This window comes from Chlorocebus sabaeus, chromosome 8, assembly GCF_047675955.1.
Source record: "Chlorocebus sabaeus isolate Y175 chromosome 8, mChlSab1.0.hap1, whole genome shotgun sequence".
Taxonomy (NCBI): domain Eukaryota; kingdom Metazoa; phylum Chordata; class Mammalia; order Primates; family Cercopithecidae; genus Chlorocebus; species Chlorocebus sabaeus.
In genome coordinates this window covers 71,758,186-71,778,944 of record NC_132911.1, presented here as the reverse complement: position 1 = coordinate 71,778,944, position 20,759 = coordinate 71,758,186, and the positions used below count along the sequence as shown (strand labels likewise).

The 20,759-nt window shown below is 38.9% G+C and overlaps 1 protein-coding gene and 1 pseudogene across 1 annotated transcript in view; one reads left to right on the top strand and one right to left on the bottom strand.

The window, feature by feature from the left end:
• The window catches only part of CPA6 (carboxypeptidase A6), a 308,847-nt gene that overhangs the window by 150,544 nt on the left and 137,544 nt on the right, over positions 1–20,759 (top strand). The gene's annotated exons all lie outside the window — the stretch shown is intronic.
• LOC103236927 (nascent polypeptide-associated complex subunit alpha pseudogene) lies at positions 13,232–13,897 on the bottom strand (annotated as a pseudogene).

The following is a 20,759-nucleotide window of genomic DNA, read 5'->3' as shown; positions in this document are numbered from 1 at the left end:
ATACAACCGCATCGGCGATGTTAGCTTTATCTTAGCTATGGCATGGTTCCTCCCGTCCTCCAGCACATAAGAATTTCAGCAAATGTTTATTCTAGATCCTACTTCTAACTCCCTTCCATTGATTAGCCTTCTCTTAGCAGCAGCAGGAAAGTCAGCTCCATTCAGCCTCCATCCCCGATTTCCATTGCCATAGAAGGTCCAACCCCAGTCTCAGCCCTATTCCACTCCAGCACTATAGTCGGAGGAGGAGTTTTCCTGCTTATCCACTTCTACCCTTTAATAGAAAATAATTTATCAATCCAAACCCTTACATTATGTCTGGGGGCTGTTACTACCTTATTCCCAGCAATCTGTGCTCTAACACAAAATGATATCAAAAAAATCGTAGCATTCTCCACCTCAAGTCAACTAGCAAACTCAAACTACGAGCCTTATAATAGTCACAATTGGCATTAGTCAGCCACACCTAGCATTCCTTCACATCTGCACCCATGCCTTTTTTAAAGCTATATTATTTGTATGTTCAGGGTCCATCATCCACAGCCTCAATGATGAACAAGACATCTGAAAAATAGGAGGGCTAGTCAAGATTTTGCCCGTCACTTCCTCCTCCCTTATTATCAGCAGATTCTCACAAGTATACCTTTCCTCACAGGCTTCTACTCTAAAGACCTCCTCATTGAAACTGCAAACACATCACACACCAACGCCTGAGCCCTTTTTGTTTTTGTTTTTTTGTTTTGAGACTGAGTCTCGTACTGTCTCCTGGGCTAGAGTGCTGTGATGCAATCTCAGCTCACTGCAACCTCTGACTCCCTGGTTCAAGCAATTCTCCTGCCTCAGCCTCCCAAGTAGCTGGGATTATAGGCACATGCCACCATGCCCAGCTAATTTTTTTGTATTTTTGGTAGAGACTGGGTTTCATCATGTTGGCCAGGATGGTCTCGATCTCCTGACCTCGTGATCCTCCTGCTTTGGCCTCCCAAAGTGCTGGGATTACAGGCGTGAACCACCGCTCCCAGTCATGAGCCCTTTTTATTACCCTGTTGCCACCTCCTTGACAGCTGTCTATAGTACCCATATTATTTTCTTTGTGCACTAATAGGACAACCTCGCTTCATGACTCTAATAACTATTAACGAAAATAACCTCTTCCTAATTAACTCAATCAAGCACCTAACAATCGGTAGCATCTTCACCAGATTCCTCATCACCAGTGGTACCATTCCTGTTTCATCCCCGAAAACAACCATGCCACCCCACCTGAAATTCACAGCCCTCGGTGTGACCATCTTAGGTTTCTCGCTAGCAGTGGAACTTAATTTTATAACTAATAATCTTAAACTAAAATGCCCCCTATAGACATTCAACTTCTCCAACATATTAGGATTTTATTCAGCCACAATTCACTGTACAATCCCCCACTTAGGCCTATTCACAAGCCAAAATCTGGCCTCACTTCTACTAGACCCAATTTGACTAGAAAAATCTATACCAAAGACCATCACACAAACCCAAATTTCACCCTCCATTATGGTATCTACTCAGAAAGGCCGAGTTAAACTCTACTCTGTCTCCTTTTTTATTTCATCCCTTCTGACCCTAATCCTAATTATCTATTACCCTGAGTAATTTCAATTACTACATAAATACTAACAAATAATGATCAACCAGCAACTACCACTAACCAACACCTATAGCTGCACAAGGCAGCTGCACCCACAGAATCTTCATGCAACTACCCAGCCCCCTCGCCCTAAAAAATCATCCAACTCTCTACACTATTGAAATCAATCATGATCCCCACTTCATCGTGCTCAACTATTCACCAAACTAGCATCAACTCCATTAACAATTCTAATAAACCCCTCAGATATCAATACTTGATCCTCATGTTTCAGGATACTACTCAGTAGCCATCGCCGTAGTATAACCAAAAACAACCATCATGCCACCCAAATAAATAAAAAAGACTATCAACCCCACAGAAGCCCCACCAAAATTCAACACAATACCACAACCCACAGCACCACTGATAATTAGCCCTAGACCTCCATAAATAAGAGAAGGTTTTGGAGAGAAACCTACAAACCCTATAACCAAAAGGACACTTAATAAAAATGCAGTATATGCCATTATTCCCACATGGACTATTATCATGACTAATGACATGAAAAATCTTCATTGTATTTCAACTATGAATGCTAATGACCAATCCCTGCAAAACACACCTGCTAATAAAAATTATTAATCACTCATTCATCGATCTTCCCACACCATCTAAAATTTCTACATGATGAAACTTCAGCTCACTTCTTAGCGCCTGCCTAAGCCTCTAGATCATTACAGGACTCTTTATAGCCATACATTACACATCAGACATCTCAACCGCCTTCTCTTCAGTCACTCACATCTGCCGAGATGTAAACTATGGATGAATAGTCCACTATTTTCATGCTAACGGCGCTTCAATTGTATTCATCGGCCTCTTCTTTGTCCTCGGCTGGGGCTTATACTATGGATCATTTGCATTTCTAGAAACCTGAAATATCGGTATTATCCTCCTACTCACAACTGTGGCTACAGCATTCATAGGCTACATGCTCCCATGAGGCCAGATATCATTCTTAGGCACTACAATAATTACAAATCTATCAGCCATCCCGTATATTGGAACTGACCTTGTGTGATGAATCTGAGGTAAGTTCTCAGTTGACAAAGCCACCCTTACATGGTTTTACGCCTTCCACTTCATCTTACCCTTCATAATTACAGCTCTAGCAGCTGTTCACCTTTTATTTCTACATGAAACAGAATCTAATAACCCTTCAGGGGTTTCATCAGACCCTGACAAAATAACTTTCCACCCCTACTACACAACCAAAGATATTTTAGGTTTAATTTTTCTCCTTCTCCTTCTAATAACTCTAGTACTATTTTCACCTGACCTCCTGAATGGCCCATGTAACTACACGTTAGCCAACCACCTCAACACCCCACTTCACATTAAACCAGAGTGGTACTTTTTGTTTGCCTATGCAATCTTATGATCCTTCCCTAATGAACTAGGAGACATACTGGCCCTTGTGTTCTCCATTCTCATTCTGGCAGTTATTCCTGTACTTCACATGTCCAAACAACAAAGCATAATATTCCAACCATTGAGTCAAGGCCTATTCTGAATCTTAGTAGCTGACCTCTTTACACTCACATGAATTAGGGGGCCGCCAGTCCAATACCCTTTTATCACCATCAGACGGACAGCATCTGTTGTGTACTTCTCTATCATCCTTACCCTTATGCCACTCACTGGCCTAATTGAAAATAAACTGCTTAAATGAAGATGCCCTTATAGTATAATTCAATACTCTGGTCTTGTAAACCAGAAATGGAGGATTCTTCCCCAGGACAACTTAGGGAAAAAGCATCCCAGTTCACCGTCAACACCCAAAGCTGAAATTCTAATTAAACAATTCCCCGAATTCTTTCTTAGCATATACTTTACTATGTCAGTATTAATCAACTAGCACTATTATAATAGTGCTTTTATGTACTTCGTGCATTACTGATAGTCCCCCATGAATAATATATAGTACTATAAATGTTTAACAGTACCTAGTACATTCATGTAAAATAATACATTAAAAATCCAGTCCACATGCCTATAAGCATGTACCAATAATCCCTTAATCAACTGTCGCACATCCACTGTCATTAACCGTACAATAAAACCTACCACACATGGATATTGATCAGTTCTGTAAATCCTTCATATGACATAGTACACATACTCGTTCATCAGACATAGCACGTTTCAGTCAAGACATCCCTCGTCAACATGGATATCTCCTGCCAGTTTTTGGTCTCTTAATCTACCAACCTCCGAGAAATCATCATCCCACTCGGGAGTGCTACCCGGCTCGCTCTGGGCCCATAACACTTGGGTGTGACTATACTGAAACTATACCTGGCATCTGGTTCTTACTTCAAGGCTGTAAAACTAAGACCGCCAACACGTTCCCCTTAAATAAGATGTCTTGATGGACTAATGACTACCACCCTATTAACCAATCATGGGAGCACTGTCATGCATTTGGTATTTTTTAACTTTGGGGATGCTGCGACTCAGCATGGCCGGAGCCTGATTCCTGCTAAATCCATTGCAGCTGAACTTACCTTGAATATTCCAGGCTGGTATGGTGACCACAAGGTGCTAATAAATTCATGCTTGAAGGACACAACAGTCAATAGACGCTCACACACACGTACGTACGCTCACTCAATTTCAAGAACTATTTCCAATTAAATCTTCAAGCCCCCATCTCTGACTTTATTATCAACTTAGGTAAACATACTCTTGCCAAACCCCAAAAACAAGAGACTAAAATGCAACCCAGTTTTGATTATTTTTTTCTTACTTTAAAGACATTAAAACTTCTAAAATAGGAAAACTGGACCCTGAATAATAGTCTTTTCATGAGGTTACTGAAAGGCAAAGCTAATGGCAACCAAAGGATCAGAACTTTCTTCTCACCTAAATGATGCTATCGCAACTTGTGTTGGTAGAAAGATTAGGGAAGCCACCCTTTCGTACCACTTCCTCCCAAGCATGCTATGAGAAGCACCCCCACAGCCTAACAGCTGCCGGTAGGCTCTAAACTGCTCAGAAACGTATCACTTGCATTGGAGGAGGGGGAGGGTAGGTGGCCATAGTGGGGAGGGGATCTCTGTTTTTATACCAAAAGAGAGTTTTTCTTCCCTCTTTCCTGTCCTCAACCTCTGTTGTTAGTTCTCTGGGTAAGAGGAGGAAGGTGGACAATAAACAAGCTTCTGAAAGACACTGTCTGCCTTTAGTCTCAAATTCCTTTCAGGCAAAAGTTTCTGTTGCAATGATCCTTTATTTAGGTTTCTTCTAAATAAAAAAAAAGGATTAACAAACTTTCTGTAAAGATACAGAGAGTAAATATTTTCGATCTGAGGGCCATATGCGTCTCTGTGTTAACCACTCAACTCTGATGTTAAAGCCCCAAAGCAGCCATGGGCAATATGGAAATGAATGAGCATAGCTATGTTCCTATAAAACTTTATGGATGTTGAAATCATCATCTTTCACTTTTCTTTCTTAACTGTTTAAAACTGCAGAAACCATTCTCAGCTTGGGGTCATAGAAAAATAGGCAGCAGGCCAGATACGGCAGGTCAGTTTGCTGACCCCTGACTTAAAAGTCTTTCTACCCTAGAATGTTTAAAACTTAGTGAAGGTAATTTGACCCATATTATTTGTATTTGGGGGATTAAGTTTAAGTGTAGGTTTTATAATCACTAGAACAATCTATGTATTTGGTATTTATTATGCTTGTAATGTTTAAGAGAATTTGACATGATAATCTGATGGATTAGTTGGGGGATTTCACTTTAAAATATGTGACTATAAACTTACAATTTTATTTATTTTTTTTTTTTTTTGAGACGGAATCCCACTGTCACCCAGGCTGGAGTGCAGTGGCACAATCTCGGCTCACTGCAACCTCCAACTCTCAGGTTCAGGCAATTCTCTTGCCTCAGCCTCCTGAGCAGCTGGGATTACAGGTGCCCAAGACCATGCCCGGCTAATGTTTTTGTATTTTAGTAGAGATGGGGTTTGGCCATGCTGGCCAGGCTGGTCTCGAACTCCTGACCTCAGGTGATCCGCCTGCTTCCACCTCCTAAAGTGCTGGGATTACAGGTGTGAGCCACCATGCCCAGCCTAAACTTATGATTTTTAAGTTGAAAGTTGGAATGCTTAAAAGAACTCTTGGGTTTCTATATTTATACATTTAATTTACATTGTTTAAATACATTAAAGGTTTTATTGTTTGGGTGGTAGGCTTGCCTGGTCAGGCATTTGAAGTAAAAGTCATTGAATAAATTTACAAGTGTAATATAAAATGCTTAAGGGAATTTGATAAACTACAGGCTGATTATTTAAGGATGTTTATCCTGTGTTACTTAAAGTAATCAAACATTAATCAAAGAGCAAGGAAAGGTAAAATTCTTATTTTAGATATAGATTTATAAATGGAATTAAGATTTATACGCTGAACTTAAGTTAATGAAAATGATGTTTTTAATTATGTAACATGTTTTTCATTATGTAAATGATGTTTTTAATTATTCCTAAATTGATGTTTCTTGAAAATGCAAGTAACTGGAACCAATCCTTTCTGTGCAAAAGCTTCTTGAACTTCAAAACTCATTCTAGTAAGAGGGACCCATAAGGAGCACAGTGGCAGGAAGAGGACACCAGATGCAGACAGGGTGGCCAGTCTATCCTGGTAATCAAGGTGCTGCCCACTTGGCTGCCAGGGATCTCATGCCAGATTGGGTTGTGCCCATGGTGCTGCATTGGTACCGTGTCTCTATAAGATACACTAGTAATTCAAACCAATAGCCACGACAAGCCAAATCACCAACAGCCAATCAAAAGTCATGGGTTAGGAAGGTGATTGTGTTGCATTTGAGCACTTTGAGGGAGGAGATCCACATCATTCATTTTAGATCTTCAGCATGGCACCTACCAAACAGCTGATACAGAACATTATTTATAATTTGAGAAATATCTTCTGCATAGAAATGGACAACAGAAAAGTGGTGTCCTTCTAAACCTGCCATCAGCTTTAATCCCAAATCCTTTCTCTGTGTATTTTAGAACAAAGGTCAGTAAACAACAGTCCAGGGAAAAATCTGACATGCCACCTGTTTTTGTACAGCCTTCAAACTAAAAAATTTTTTACATTTTTTAATAGTTAAAAAACATCAAAATAAAAATATTTTGTGACACATGAAAATGTTATGCAATTCTAATTTTAGCCTCCATAAATATTTGAAATATTTACTATATTTGGTTCTTTATAGACAATGTTTGCTAAATCCTACTCTAAGGGAACGATTTTATCATTTCACGTGAGTTGATGTTACTGGGTAGACGATTCATAGACTGCAACATATTTCTTATCCCACATGACCCGAAATTACTTATCAGCAAGAGGCTTGAGGTCAGGATACAGCCCCTGAGCTGCAAACATCCAGGGTGGTTGTGCCTGACACACAGGTACTCCTCATTCATATTATTTCAATGACATTTATTTCTTCTGGGAGTGAGTTACTCTCTTATGGAATTATTTTTACTGCTTAATTTAGGTAGCAAGTTACAGCTAACTCATGCTTTCCTTTTGCTTTCAAGAAATATTAATATCACATCTGATACAAAAGACAATGTAATATTACCTTTCTGGATCCTGACTATTTCTTACACCTTTGTCATCTTCAGAGAGCATAAGAACGATGCCTATTCTTCAATCAGTATAAGGGAATAGCGAATCTTCCCTATTAGGAAACTCCAGATTACATGCTAGGCAAGCTTTTCAAGCCAAGATGGAGAGATGAATTTACTACAAAGCTAATGAAGGTTAAGCTTTAGGGCCCCTCCCTAGACAGGCCCTTCCGATGTGTTCACATGCTCACATATAAAAGTAAAATGTTTAATCTGTTTAGACTGGTGTCTCATTCCACTTAGAGTTACTGTCTATCACTCATACCTTCATGTCTTTGAGATGGTCGTGGCACTGGGGGGATTCAGCTAAAGTGGAATTTGGGATATAATTAGTTTGGGTTAAGTGGGATTAAGTTTAAATGACTTAGGATGGGCTTGGTGGCTCACGCCTATAATCCCAGCACTTTGGGAGTCTGAGGCGGGTGGATCCCTTGAGACCAGGAGTTTTCGACCAGCCTGGCCAACATGGTGAAACCCAGTCTCTACTAAAATTAGCCAGGCATGGTGGCAGGCACCTGTCATCCCAGCTACTGGGGAGGCTAAGGCAGGAGAATCGCTTGAACCCGGGAGGCGGAAGGTTGCAGTGAGCTGAGATCGTGCCACTGCATTCCAGCCTGGGCAACAGAGCAAGACTGTCTCAAAAAAAAAAAAAAGTTTCTATGACTTGAAGTCCCTTGGTCTATAGTTATACTACCTGTCTCCTTTCATGCACCATGCCAACACACAACATGGGGGCTTTATGTTAGGGGAAACATTGTAAAGTGATAAGAATGCATCCTATAGCACTCAGTACCATAAGCAGAGTTAAAGAAGCAAGGTTTGAAATTTATGAAGCCAGAAGCTACTCTGTAGAATGTTTTTCATATCATCAGATATGTATAATTGTAAGAAAAAGATTTGCTTCTCATCACCATCCTGTCAAAATGAACATTCCCTGCTGTCAGAAATATGCTTGATAGTGGAGCACATATGATTAAATGCTCCATATATTTTATGGAAATTATGTCAAATTAAATTTCTACATTTTTAGAGCATACACCTATAGCACTTCTACTAGCAGTGGGATTTATATCTATGTGAGAGGTCATATGTTTTATACATCCCAATATATCAAATCAAATCTTAGTGTGCAGCTAGCACATCTTGACCTGATTAAGTCTGGTGGTTCCAGATAAAATTTTTTTTTAATTATATACATATAGACAAATTATAGTTGTATATATTTATGGAGTATAAAGTTATGCTAGGATTTTTTTAATACAATGGAATGGTTAAATGAAGCTAATAAACTTATCCATCACCTCAAATATTTGAAATATTTGTGATGAGAGCATTTGACATTTATTGTCTTAAGTGATGTTAAAATGTACAGTACTCAATTACTAGCTGTATTTACCATGCTGTGCAGTACATCTCAAAAAAATCCAACTTATTACTACTATGTAACTGAGGTTTTGATTATCATCTCCCCATTCCCCCAAACTTCAGCCTCTGGTAACCACCATTCTACTCTCAGTTCCCATGAATTCAATTGTTTTTGATACCAAAATCAAGTGAGAATATGTATTATTTGTCTTGTGTTATTTGTTTTTCTGTGTTTGGTTTATTTCACTTCACATGATTTTTTCCAATTCCATCCATGTTGACAAAATTTCTTCCTTTTTTTTGAGACGCAGTCTCACTCTGTTGCCCAGGCTGGAGCGGCTCACTGCAACTTCCACCTCCGGGATTCAAGCGATTCTCCTGCCTCAGCCTCCCAAGTAGCTGGGATTACAGGCGCCCGCCAGCATGCCTGGCTAATTTTTTGTATTTTTAGTAGTGACGGGGTTTCACCATGTTGGCCAGGCTGGTCTCGAACTCTCGAACTCAGGTGATCCTCTCACCTTGGCCTCCCAAAGTGCTGGGATTACAGGTGTGAGCCACTGCACCCAGCCCAGAATTTCTTCCTTTTTTAAAGCTGAGTAGGTTAGTATTCCATTGTGTATATATACATTTTCTTTATACATTCATCAGTGATGGACACTTGGGTTGATTCCATATCTTGACTGTTGTGAATATGGCTGCAATGAACATAGGAGTGTAGACATGTCTTTGACATATTGATTTCAAATATTTCAGGGAAACACCCATATGTGGCATTGCTGGATCATTTGGTAGATCTGTTTTCAGATTTTAAAGGAAGCACCATACAGTTTGGTCTCAATCTCCTGACCTCACGATCCGCCTGCCTCAGCCTCCCAAAGTGCTGGGATTTCAGGCGTGAGCCACCGCACCCCGCCCTCTTTCCTTGATATTTTATAGTTTTTTGTGTACAGTTCTTTCACTTTCTTGGTTAAATTATTTCTAAGTGTTTCATTTTTTATAACTACTGTAAATGGGATTGTTCTCTTGATCTCTTTTTCAGAAAGTTTGTTGTGAATGTAGAGAAATGCCACTGATTTTTGTGTGTTAATTTTATATTCTACAACTTTACTGAATTTGTATTATCAGTTCTAACAGATTTTTGGTGGAATCTATAGGATTTTCTATGTATAAGATCATGTTTTCAGCCAACAGTGACAATTTCACTTCTTCTTTCCTGTTTGGATGCTTTTTGTTTCTTTCTCTTGACCGAGGGCTCTGGCAAGGACTTTCAATACTAAGTTAAACAGAGGTGGCATGAATGAACATTCTTGCCTTGTTCAGCATCTTAGAGGAAGGTTTCTAATTTTTCATCATTGTGTATAATGTTAGCTGTGGGCGTTGTATATGGCTTTTATTGTATTGAAGTACATTTTTTCTATACCTAATTTGTTGAGTGGTTTTATCATGAAAAGATGTTGAATTTTGTCAAATGCATTTTTTTGCATTTAATTAAATAATCATGCTTTTTCCTTGATTATGTTAATGTGGTGTCTCTCATTTATTGACCTGTGAATGTTGAACCATCCTTGCATCCCAGGAATAAATCTCACTTGATGGTGATTGATCCTTCTAATGCATTGTTGAGTTTGCTAGCATTTTGTTGAGGGTTTCTGCATCTATATTCATATCCCAGGAATAAATCTCACTTGATGGTGATTGATCCTTCTAATGCATTGTTGAGTTTGCTAGCATTTTGTTGAGGGTTTCTGCATCTATATTCATCAAAGATATTGGTCTGTAGTTTTCTTATTTTGTGATTTTATTGTCTGGCTTTGGTGTCAGGTTATTGCTGGCCTTGCAAAAAGAATTTGGAAGTATTCTCTCCTCTTCAATTTTTTTTTTTTGGAAGTCTTAGATAATTAGTATTAGTTTTTATTTAAACATTTGGTAGAATTCAGTCATGAAGACATCAGGTTCTGGATTTTTCTTTGATGGGTGTCTTAGTCCATTTTGTGTTGCTATAAAAGAATACCTGAGACTGGGTAATTTATATACAAAAGAGGTTATTTAGTTCACACCTCTGCAAGCTGAGAAGTTTAAGGGCATGCATGGCCCTGGCCTCTAGAGAGGGCTTTCATGCTGCATCACAACATGGCAGAGAAGATCAAAGAAAAAGCAGACATGGGCACAGAGCCGGGAACTTGAGGGACATTCTGGCTTTACAATAGCCTCCTCTCATAGGAACGAATCCATTCTTGTGGGAATTAGCCTAGTCTTTCAAAAGCAAGAACTTACTCACTACTAGGAGAATGGCACCAAGCCATTCATGAGGGATCTGCCTCCATTAACCCCAGCACCTGCCATTGAGCCCCACATCCCAACACCACCATATTAGGGATCAAATTTCAGCATGAGTTTTGGTGAGAATAAACAAACCGTATTCAAACGATAGCAATGGGAGACTTTTTATTGCTGATTCAGTCTCCTCACTCCATTATCAGTCTGTTCAGATTTTCTACTTCTTGTGATTCAGTCTTAGCAGGTTGTATATGTTTAGGAATTTATCCATTTCCTCTAAGTTTCTCCATTGCTTGTCCTATAATTTTTCATAATAGTCTCTTATTTTTCTTTGTATTTCTGTGGTGTCAGTTGTAATGTTTCCACTTTCATTTCTGATTTTATTTTAGTCTTTTTTCTTTTTTCTTGGTTAGTCTAGCTAAAGGTTTGTCAATTTTGTTCATCTTTTTAAAAAACCAACTCTTAGTTTCATCAATCTTCCATATTGTTTTTCTAGTCTCTATTTAATTTATTTGTCCTGATCTTTATTCTTTACTTCTGCTAGCATTGGGCTTAGTTTGTTCTTCTTTTTGTGTTTCCTTTAGATGTGATATTAGATTGTTTATTTGCAATCTTTCTTCTCTTTTGATGTAGGCATTAATTGCTACAAACTTTCCTTTTACAACTGCTTTTGCTGCATTACACAAGTTTTGTTATGCTATGTTTCCATTTTCATTTCTCTCGAGATATTTTTTAATTTCCTAATTTCTATATTGACCTTGATTGCTAAGTTGTATCATTTTTGACATTTATTTGTGAATTTTCTGAAATTCCTCCTGTTATTAATTTTTAGTTTCATACCATTATGGTTGAAAGAATATTTGATATTATTTCAATCTTCCTAAATTTGCTAAGATTTGTCTTGTGGCCTAACAAATGATCTTCCCTAGAGAATGTTCTCTGTGTTCTTAAAATGAATACGTATTCTGTTGCTGTTGGCTGGAATGTTCTGCATATGTCTGTTAGGTCCATTTGGTCTAAAGGGTTCTTCAAGTCCAATGGTTCCTCAATAACTTTCTGTCTACATGATCTGTTCTATATTGAAAGCACTGTATTGAAGTCCCCTACTGTTATTGAACGGCACTCTCTTCTCTCCCTTCAGATTCTTTAATATTTGCTTTATATATTTAGGTGCTCCACTGTGGGGTGTGTATGTGTTTATAATTTTTATATCCTCTTGATGAAGTGACTTCCTTTTCATTATAGAATGTCATTCTTTGTCTCTTTGTATAATTTTCTACTTAAAATCTATTTTGTCTGACACAAGCAAGTATCGCTACCTCTGCTCTCTTTTGGTTTCCTTTTTTTTGTGAAATATCTTTTTTCATCCCTCCTCTTTCAGTCTATGTGTGTCCTTAAAAATGAAGTGAATCTCTTGTAGGTAGCATATAGTTGTCTCTTGTTCTTTATCCATTCATTCACTCTATGTCTTTGAATTGGAGAATTTAATACAGGTACATTCAAGGTAATTAATGCTAGGTAAGAACTTACAATTACTATTTTATTCATCATTTTCTGGTTGTTTTATAGATATTTTGTTTCTTTCTTCCTCTCTTGATGTCTTCCTTTGTGATTTGATGGTTTTCTGTAGTGGTATATTCTGAATCTTTTTAAATTTTGTTTTTTCCATCTCTTATTTACTTTTGCTTTTTGGTTATCATGAAGTTTACACAGAATATCTTATAACAGTCTATTTCAAGCTGATAATAACTTAACTTTTATTGCATACAACTCTAAACTCTTACTCCCCTCCCACATTTTATGTTTTTGATGTCTGAATTTACATCATTTTGTGATACGTATCCCTTGATAATTTATTTTAGCTGTAGTTGTTATTAACAATTTTGCCCTTTAACCCTCATACTAGGAATATAATTATATATCACTATTACAGTAGTAGAGTATTCTGATTATTGCTCTGTATTACCTACACCATTAGATTTTGTGCTTTCATATGTTTAACATTATTATTTAGCAGTCTTTTGTTTCCATTTAAAGAACTCCCTTTAGCAATTCCTATAAAGGTAAGTCTAGTGGTGATAAACTTCTTCAGCTTTTGTTTGTGTGGGAAAACTTTAATTTCTTCCTCACTTCTGAAAGACAGCTTTGCTGGATATAATATTCCTTTTTATCTAACAAGAAACTATAACTTTATTAATGATAGAGTATAAATTTCAAGTCAAGCTGCAGTTACTCTTTTGAAACACCAACAAAAAAAAAAGTTCTTGTTTTCAGATGGTTACATTGCTAATTCCATAATCACATTAACCATATCATTACTTTGTTCTTCAGGGCTTGAACTGCCATTGTTCTTAATACATTTGCTTGCAACATGACCAATTCTGTATTCTTAATTTTCACACCTGTTTCATCAACTTCCTCACCTATTTCATCAACTTCCTCTTTACTCTCCTCTTGTAAAGTTAGAAAAGGCTATATGTTTCCTTGAATGTTTGAGAGAGCTTCGCCTTGAAGTTTGAATTTCTCAGTAGCTGCTAGCTGTGCTTGCTGAGATAAATCCTCAATCTCAGCTTCCCTTAAAAACCATGTTGGTATTTGAAGCTGGGATCTTACAGACATCTAGTTTTGTGATGACAAAGTATTCTTAGATTTCCAGATAGTGTCTCTTAACCCCTGTAACTTGCTTAAAACCCAGTTTGGACATAAGCTTCTGTGCCTTCTTTTCACTCCAACTCTGTTTTGCTTTATTGACTGGTTCTTCATCAATTTCAGCTGCTGCTGACAATTGGGCTTGTTGTGTGGTTGTTGCCTGTGTGGAATTTTGTTCCTCAAGCTCTGGTACTGATTCATCACTGTTAGATTCTGTTACAGACCCTGTCTCAGCCTGTGGCTCTGGCTAGCCATGCTCCATAGCAGAGACAACTTCTGTGTCTTTATTGGGCATTTTGTAGGGGGGAACATGGAACGAAGATGGTGGCAGAAAGTAATGAATAAAGTATTCCTAGTTGGCAGTCTTTTTTTTCTTCAACACTTTGAATATGTTATCCTACTGTCTCCTGGCCTGCAAGACTTCTGCTGAGACGTCCATCTATAGTCATATTAGGACTTCATGGTATATGATATATTTCTTATCTCTTTCTGCTCTCAGAACTCTGTCTTTAATTTTTGACAGTTTGGTTATTATATATCTTGGTAAACTCCTCTTTGGGTTGAATTTAATTGGGACTTCTGTGTTTCCTGTACCTGGTTGTTACCTTCTTTCCTCAGATTAGGAAAGTTTTCATTCATTATTTTTCAAAAAATACTCTTCCTGCCAGGCACGGTGGCTCACACCTGTAATCCCAGCACTTTGAGAGGCCAAGGCAGGTGGATCACCTGAGGTCAGGAGTTTGAGACCAGCCTGGCCAACATGGTGAAACCGCTTCTCTACTAAAAATAGAAAAATTAGCTGGGCATGGTGGTGGGTGCCTGTAATCCCAGCCACTAGGGAGGCTGAAGCAGGAGAATCGCTTGAACCCAGGAAGCAGAGGTTGCAGTGAGCCAAGATCGTGCCACTGCACTCCAGCCTGGGCAATAAGAGCAAAACTCTGCCTCTAATAAATAAATAATAAAAACTCTTCTTGGCCCTTTTTCTCTTTCTTCTGTTTCTTGAATGCCTATTATGCATAGGTTAGGTCTTTTGATGGTGTCATGTAATTCCCATAGGCTTTCTTTATCTTTTTCATTCTTGTTTCTTTTTGCTTCTCTGATTAAGTAGTTAAAATGTTCTGTCTCTGAGTTCACTGATTCTTCAACTTGATGAGCCAGCTGTTGAAGCTTCCTATTACATATTTCAATGCAGTCATTGTAATCTTCATCTCTAGGATTTCTATTTGCTTCTTTGTATATTGTCTCTATTTGTCAAATTTCTGGTATTGTTTGTGTATTTTCCTAATTTCATTTAATTTTTTATCTGTATTTTCTTGAAGTTTACTGAACTTTTAAAAGTAGATTATTCTCCATTTTTTCTGTCATTTCATAGATCTACCTTTCTCTAGGGTCCATTGCTGGAGCTTTCTCACTGTTTTTTTCTTTGTTTGTTTTAGAGGTATCATGATTTCTTAAATCTTTGTAATCCTTATGTCTTTGTATTGGTGTTTATGCCTTTATAGAGAGAGCCAACTTTCCTGGCTTTTACAGGAGTTCTTTGGCAGGGATAGACCTTTGCTAGTCAGTCTAGCCTGTGATTTTGGATGGGCCAGCTGGTAATGACCCCGAGCAGACAGAGTTTCCTTTCAGGTTATCTAGAAGCCTGAGCTGCTCCCTTTGCCCTGAATTCAGGTGAGGCATCTGGCTAGGCCCTTCTATCCAGCAAGACAGGTACATTCACAAAACTCTGTGTGCTCATCTCTGTGGGCCCCACCTCCTTGCTTTGTTTCTGCCTGACCCCAGGTGGCCTAACTGCACTGTTTCCCCCTATGTTCCTCAGTCCCCATGAGGTAAGGACAGAGTGGGCTTCCTGGGAAGCATCTCAGAATGCTAGGGAAGCTGGCTGTCCACTTCCCTGGTTCTCTTTTCTCACTATAGAAACCATGAGCCCTGGGGAGTACCCTGTGTGGCATTGTGCCAACTTATGGAAGGCAGAGGGGTAACATAGTCAAAGTGAAACTGATTCTCCTGCCTTTTCAATGTAGATTTTTATTCAATTCCATGGAACACACAAGTGGTTCAGGTTTATTCCCATGTTTTGGGGTTTTCACCAAGGTGTTTTTGTCTATGGATAGTTCTAGTTGATTTTCCTGTGGAGAGGAATGAAACCCACGACTTCTTTTTCCACCATCTTGCTGACCTCCAGACAAAAAGCGTTGAAAAACTGCCACTGACCCAGTTAAATGTCCTGAAGAAAGCAATGTTTTGGTGGCAAAACTCCTATGTTTATTCATTGGTAAGTCAATGATTGCCATATAAGAGTAATTTGATTACACTATTATGTAGCTCAATACAAAGTAGCAGCAATTTTTAAATGCATTTGATTGCCTTTGTGCCTGTGTTAAATTTGTATTCTTTTTTAAGAGGACATCTCAAAACTGTACAAACTTCAGGTCTCACAAGACCTAAATCTGCCCTGGCCAGGCCCATTTATCTGATATCCCATAAAAGAGAGGAGTTGCACAGGTTTGTCTATTCTCTTGAACCTATTGTCCAAATAATCACACACATTTAAGAAGAAAGAGGTGGGTAAGGTAGAGGCTCTCCTCTACTATTACTGTAAGTCTACTACTCTCTACATGTCTGCTTCTCCTTCAGTCAAAGTGCCAACTGATAAATTTTTTCCATTCTTATAGTTCAGATTGCTAGTGCAGGGTGTCCAACTTGCCTTTTCATGCCAGGTCACAGTTGAGGTTATATACTGTGGCCTAAAGAGTGGCCACCTTTCTACTCCAAACAATGGCCGTTCTTATGTAAAGAACAACCTTCTACTTTCCCACCATTCCTGGGCATATCATTTGATTATCTGCAGTACATGAACATTAAGCATCCTGAAGAGGTTAGAGATCATGCAGTGGAACCAATCTACACATTCCCTGTGCTTCTCCAGCAGCTCCTGCTCTCTGGGCATAGGGATGGACAGGGTGAATTGGTGTACTGATCTAGGGTTAGGGTTTGGTGGTGAGGGTGCAGCATGCAGCTAGACCATGAGATAGTTGTACATGTTATCAACCAAAATGTCCACTTTGGGCAGAGAAAGAATGAAGGCTAAGAGAGAATGGAAGTCAGGAAACAGCAGAAGTATCTAGGGACTAGATATCTAAATGATATTAAAAATCAGAAAGGTGAAAACATAGCCAGGAACTTGTGGTCCAACAGTGAGAAATTAAAATTTAAGGTTTTAGAGGTGACACAAGATTTTGTCCTTAAAATGGATTGATAAAGTGGACTGGAGATTCACTCCATTGGCATTGAGAAGGTGGAGGCTCAGGTGTCAGACATGGACATTGACAGCTTCCTGGGTATTGCCTGCTGGTGGGACACTGTCTGTACACTATGAGGAGATGCCCATCCCAGTGCAAGAGGGAACGTCACTGCAAGGTCAGAACAGGGCAGCAATGAGTCAGAACCAATAGTGTTATATCCAAACAGCATTATCTTTGGAGGAAGAGGTTCTTCTGCAGGAAAACTAATGACTAATACTATTGAAACAACAATGGGGAGAGAGGAGAATGCCAAACAAGAGAACACTGGAGAATTGGCTATTATCTCCTCTGAGATTCGAGCTATTTATCCAGAGGTGAGGATTTGCTTTTGCCTTGGAAGGCCCTTCAAAAACCATTTCAGTGTCTGGCAAAGAAATGAAAATCATGAATCAGCTGTAACCATTTAGGAGTGAAATTCTCTCTGAAAATTTAATTTGGTCTTGGCAACAGAAAGGAAGTTTCCCTTGGCATGGTGACCCTTGTTATCCAAGTATTTGCAGGAGGCATTCTCCAAAGTGGCACATGAGGAGCCCTGTATTTTTTGAAAACTTTGTCAAGGTGAAGATGACATCTCAGAGAAATCTTATCTTCCTGAGAGTCAGGGTGCTGAGACAAACTGACATTAGAAATCAAGCCACATTTCAGAGTAGAAATTGATCCATACCAACTAATGACTTGCTCATTCTATTTTCTCTTGGGAAAAAAACTAAACAGTTTGGCAAGGAACTATCCTTGACTATGCAGTCCTAAAGGTCTTTTTCAAAGTAATTTATCCTGTAAGAAGTGAAAGAAGTGGTATTTTGTGATGGTGATTTGGCTGCATGTCCATAGCCTGCTCTGTTGTTCTGTGTCTGTAGTGGCTTGTGCTAGTCATGCACCTCAGACAGTGCAAGGTGCTTCCTTTGATCTATCATGTCAGCAGTGGGAGAGGTCCTTAGCCTAACGGAGGTCTGACTAAAAGAACAGCCTTCAAAGTGAGTGTCATTTTCAGAAATAACCATGCTCTGCCTGATCTGTATGGGGTTTTTTCATCGCATGCTGCTGACAGAACGTTTCTTGTCATTTTTGTTTTACTGCGTCCCATTATCCTCTTTGTCTTTCTCCTTTGAAGTATTTACACACAGTCTCAATCTCTACATCTGGGTTTTGAGGATTCTGCAGCAGTTTACAACATACCTAATGACAGAGCAAGATCCTAAAAAACAACAACAACAACAACAAAAATACGCCATGGCATAGTCCCAGTTCTTTCTCTCTCATTGCCTCCCACCTGCTCTCCATTATCCAATATATTTGTTTTGGGGTCATGCTGATTTAGATAGCCATCTCTAGCTTTAATTCAGATGGCGTAACTGATCTGACCGCATGTTACGTACTAAATGATTTAGAAGACCACGCTGTGGTTCTCAGTTCATCTTTCAGTAAGCATGTTTTGACATTGAGTCAAATAATCCTATGAAAATCCTTTCATAAGGATTATTTGTCATGACGACAGTGTTATCCTTTGTTGTTTGCAGCTGATTGTTCTGATCATCGTTTAATTGAGATAGGCATATTGTCACATTACAGATCATTTTACATTTAAAAAAACCACAGAAATCTATCAGCAATATTAATCCCTAATTAAAATACACTGACATCATACTTAATGTATGAAAAGAGCTGAATTAAGCCTTTTTAAATTAGAAAATTCACTTTAGGCAGAAATAGTGACTGGAAACATAGATATTTTTCTCTTCTAGTGGACAATGATGAGTATACTTTTACTGGTATGACAGCTACAAGAACATTCTGTGCCTTCGATTCAGCTCTGTACTGTTCTTCCTATGACCTTGAGAACTCACTTGTGTAAGAGAATTCAGTTTTGTAAAAGGATATATTCTTGAGTCACAAGTAGGAGGCCTGAATTAAATAAGCTAACACCTTAGATATAGTTCTCTATCTCCAAAACATAAAAAAAAACCAAGGAATACTTTTAATCGTCACTGCTCAGCTTGCATCCCAGAGAAAGAAACAGAAGCACCGGCTGTCAAAAAGAAACCCCAAGCAAACAAACAAAAAAAGCTTTAGAAGCATCACAGGCAGAGACTAGGGAGAAAAATCTGGGTTTTACCACGATAGACCTCTCCAGGAAATGGCGAACTTTAATCTTAGAACCAGAGATCAGTTGCATAGTGCTTTCTGTTTCCTATTCATGGATTTTTTTCTTGCCACCAAGATGATAAACTCTTCTGGGGAAGTGATGTCGTTTTTGCAATGCTAAGCCCCTATCATGTGGCAGGTGTCCTTCTACATCCTGGATATACAGCTGTGAACAATTTATGCAAAGTCCCTTCCCCAGGACCTCCTAACATCCATTCAGTGGAAGTACATTAAGATCAGTATAAAGCACTATGAAATGTTCTTCCATATTGAAACCTTTGAAGAGGCAACTTATCAATGAGCTACTCATACCCCAAAATATGGAATAGCCTTGCAGCCTAAGATGACTGCTTCAGTCATGGGAGTGAGGGAAGGTAGATAAATCATTCTGTGACTCATACAATGTGGTAGAAATCAGTAAAATTAGTATCAAGGACAGCCTTGAAGGACATGGACTAAACATGCAGATTTGCAGATTTAAAGAGAAAGCATGGGAAAAGCAGTTGGAGGGAAGTGGCCTTCCTAGGGGAAAGGAGTGAGATTTTAAGGCTACAAAATATCAGATCTTTTTGTATCAATCAATCGTCCCTGAGCCCCACAGCCTACTTTGTGTAAAGGTAGTCAGAAGGAGCTGGATATGAGATTCCTTCTCCCTACCCAAACTCTGGATGGGTTGTTCCAACAACAGGTTTCCCAGCTGAGGCCTCTTAAAGAATGACCTCCCTGAAAGAATTTCAGAGCTGTGCCTTCCCATTTTCTGTCCAAGATTTTTAGGAAAAAAGGTGATGTTTAGCTAATCTTCCCAAGTTGTTACAATTTGCCAATCACTCATGTTCTTTACATATATGATCTCACTTAATACAAAAACCTCAGGCAGTGAATGATGCTGATTATCCCAGGAAGGTAGAGCTCATAAGAGGCAGAGCCATCAGTCAAATGCAACCCAGGCAGCTGTCTCCAGGTCTGTGTTCTCGATTAGGATGCTTAATTTACTCAGGAACAGTTACTTTGTGTTTTAGTTAACACCAAAACATACATTTTTATGGTTCCTATTTTAATAAGTAAAGCATGTTGTCACATCCTGTTTGGCCCTGGTTATGTCTTTTTTTTTTTCTCTCTTCATTCTAATTTTTGACTCAGTTTAGTTCTATAAACATTCATTGAGCAACTACTCCATGCTCATCACAGTGATCATTGCTATGGAGACCCATCATCTGCCCTGGAAGAGCTTGCCATCCTTTAGGGGAGACAAAACGTATACAGAGAAAACAGAGGGTCATACCATTGCAATATAGTATATCAGGAAATATAAGAATGTGTAATATCAACTGTCTTAGTCCATTGGAGCTGCTCTAACAAAAATACCACAAAGAGTAGGTGGCTTAAACAATAAACATTTATTTCTTATAGTTCTGGATTCAGGGTAATCCAAGATCAAGGTGCCAAGAGATTTTATCTGTTGAGTGAGGGCTTTTTCCAGATTGAGAGACGGCATCCTCCCACTGTGTCCTTACATGGTAGAAGTTACATGAGAGCTCCTCGGGGTCTCTTTTATAAGAGCACTAATCCAATTCATGAGGGCTCCACACTCTTGACCTAATCACCTCCCAAAAGCGTCACCTCCTAAAAGCCTCACCTCCTAATACCATCACCTTGGGGGTTAGGATTCAACATATGAAGTTGGGAGGACACAGTCAGACATAGCACCAA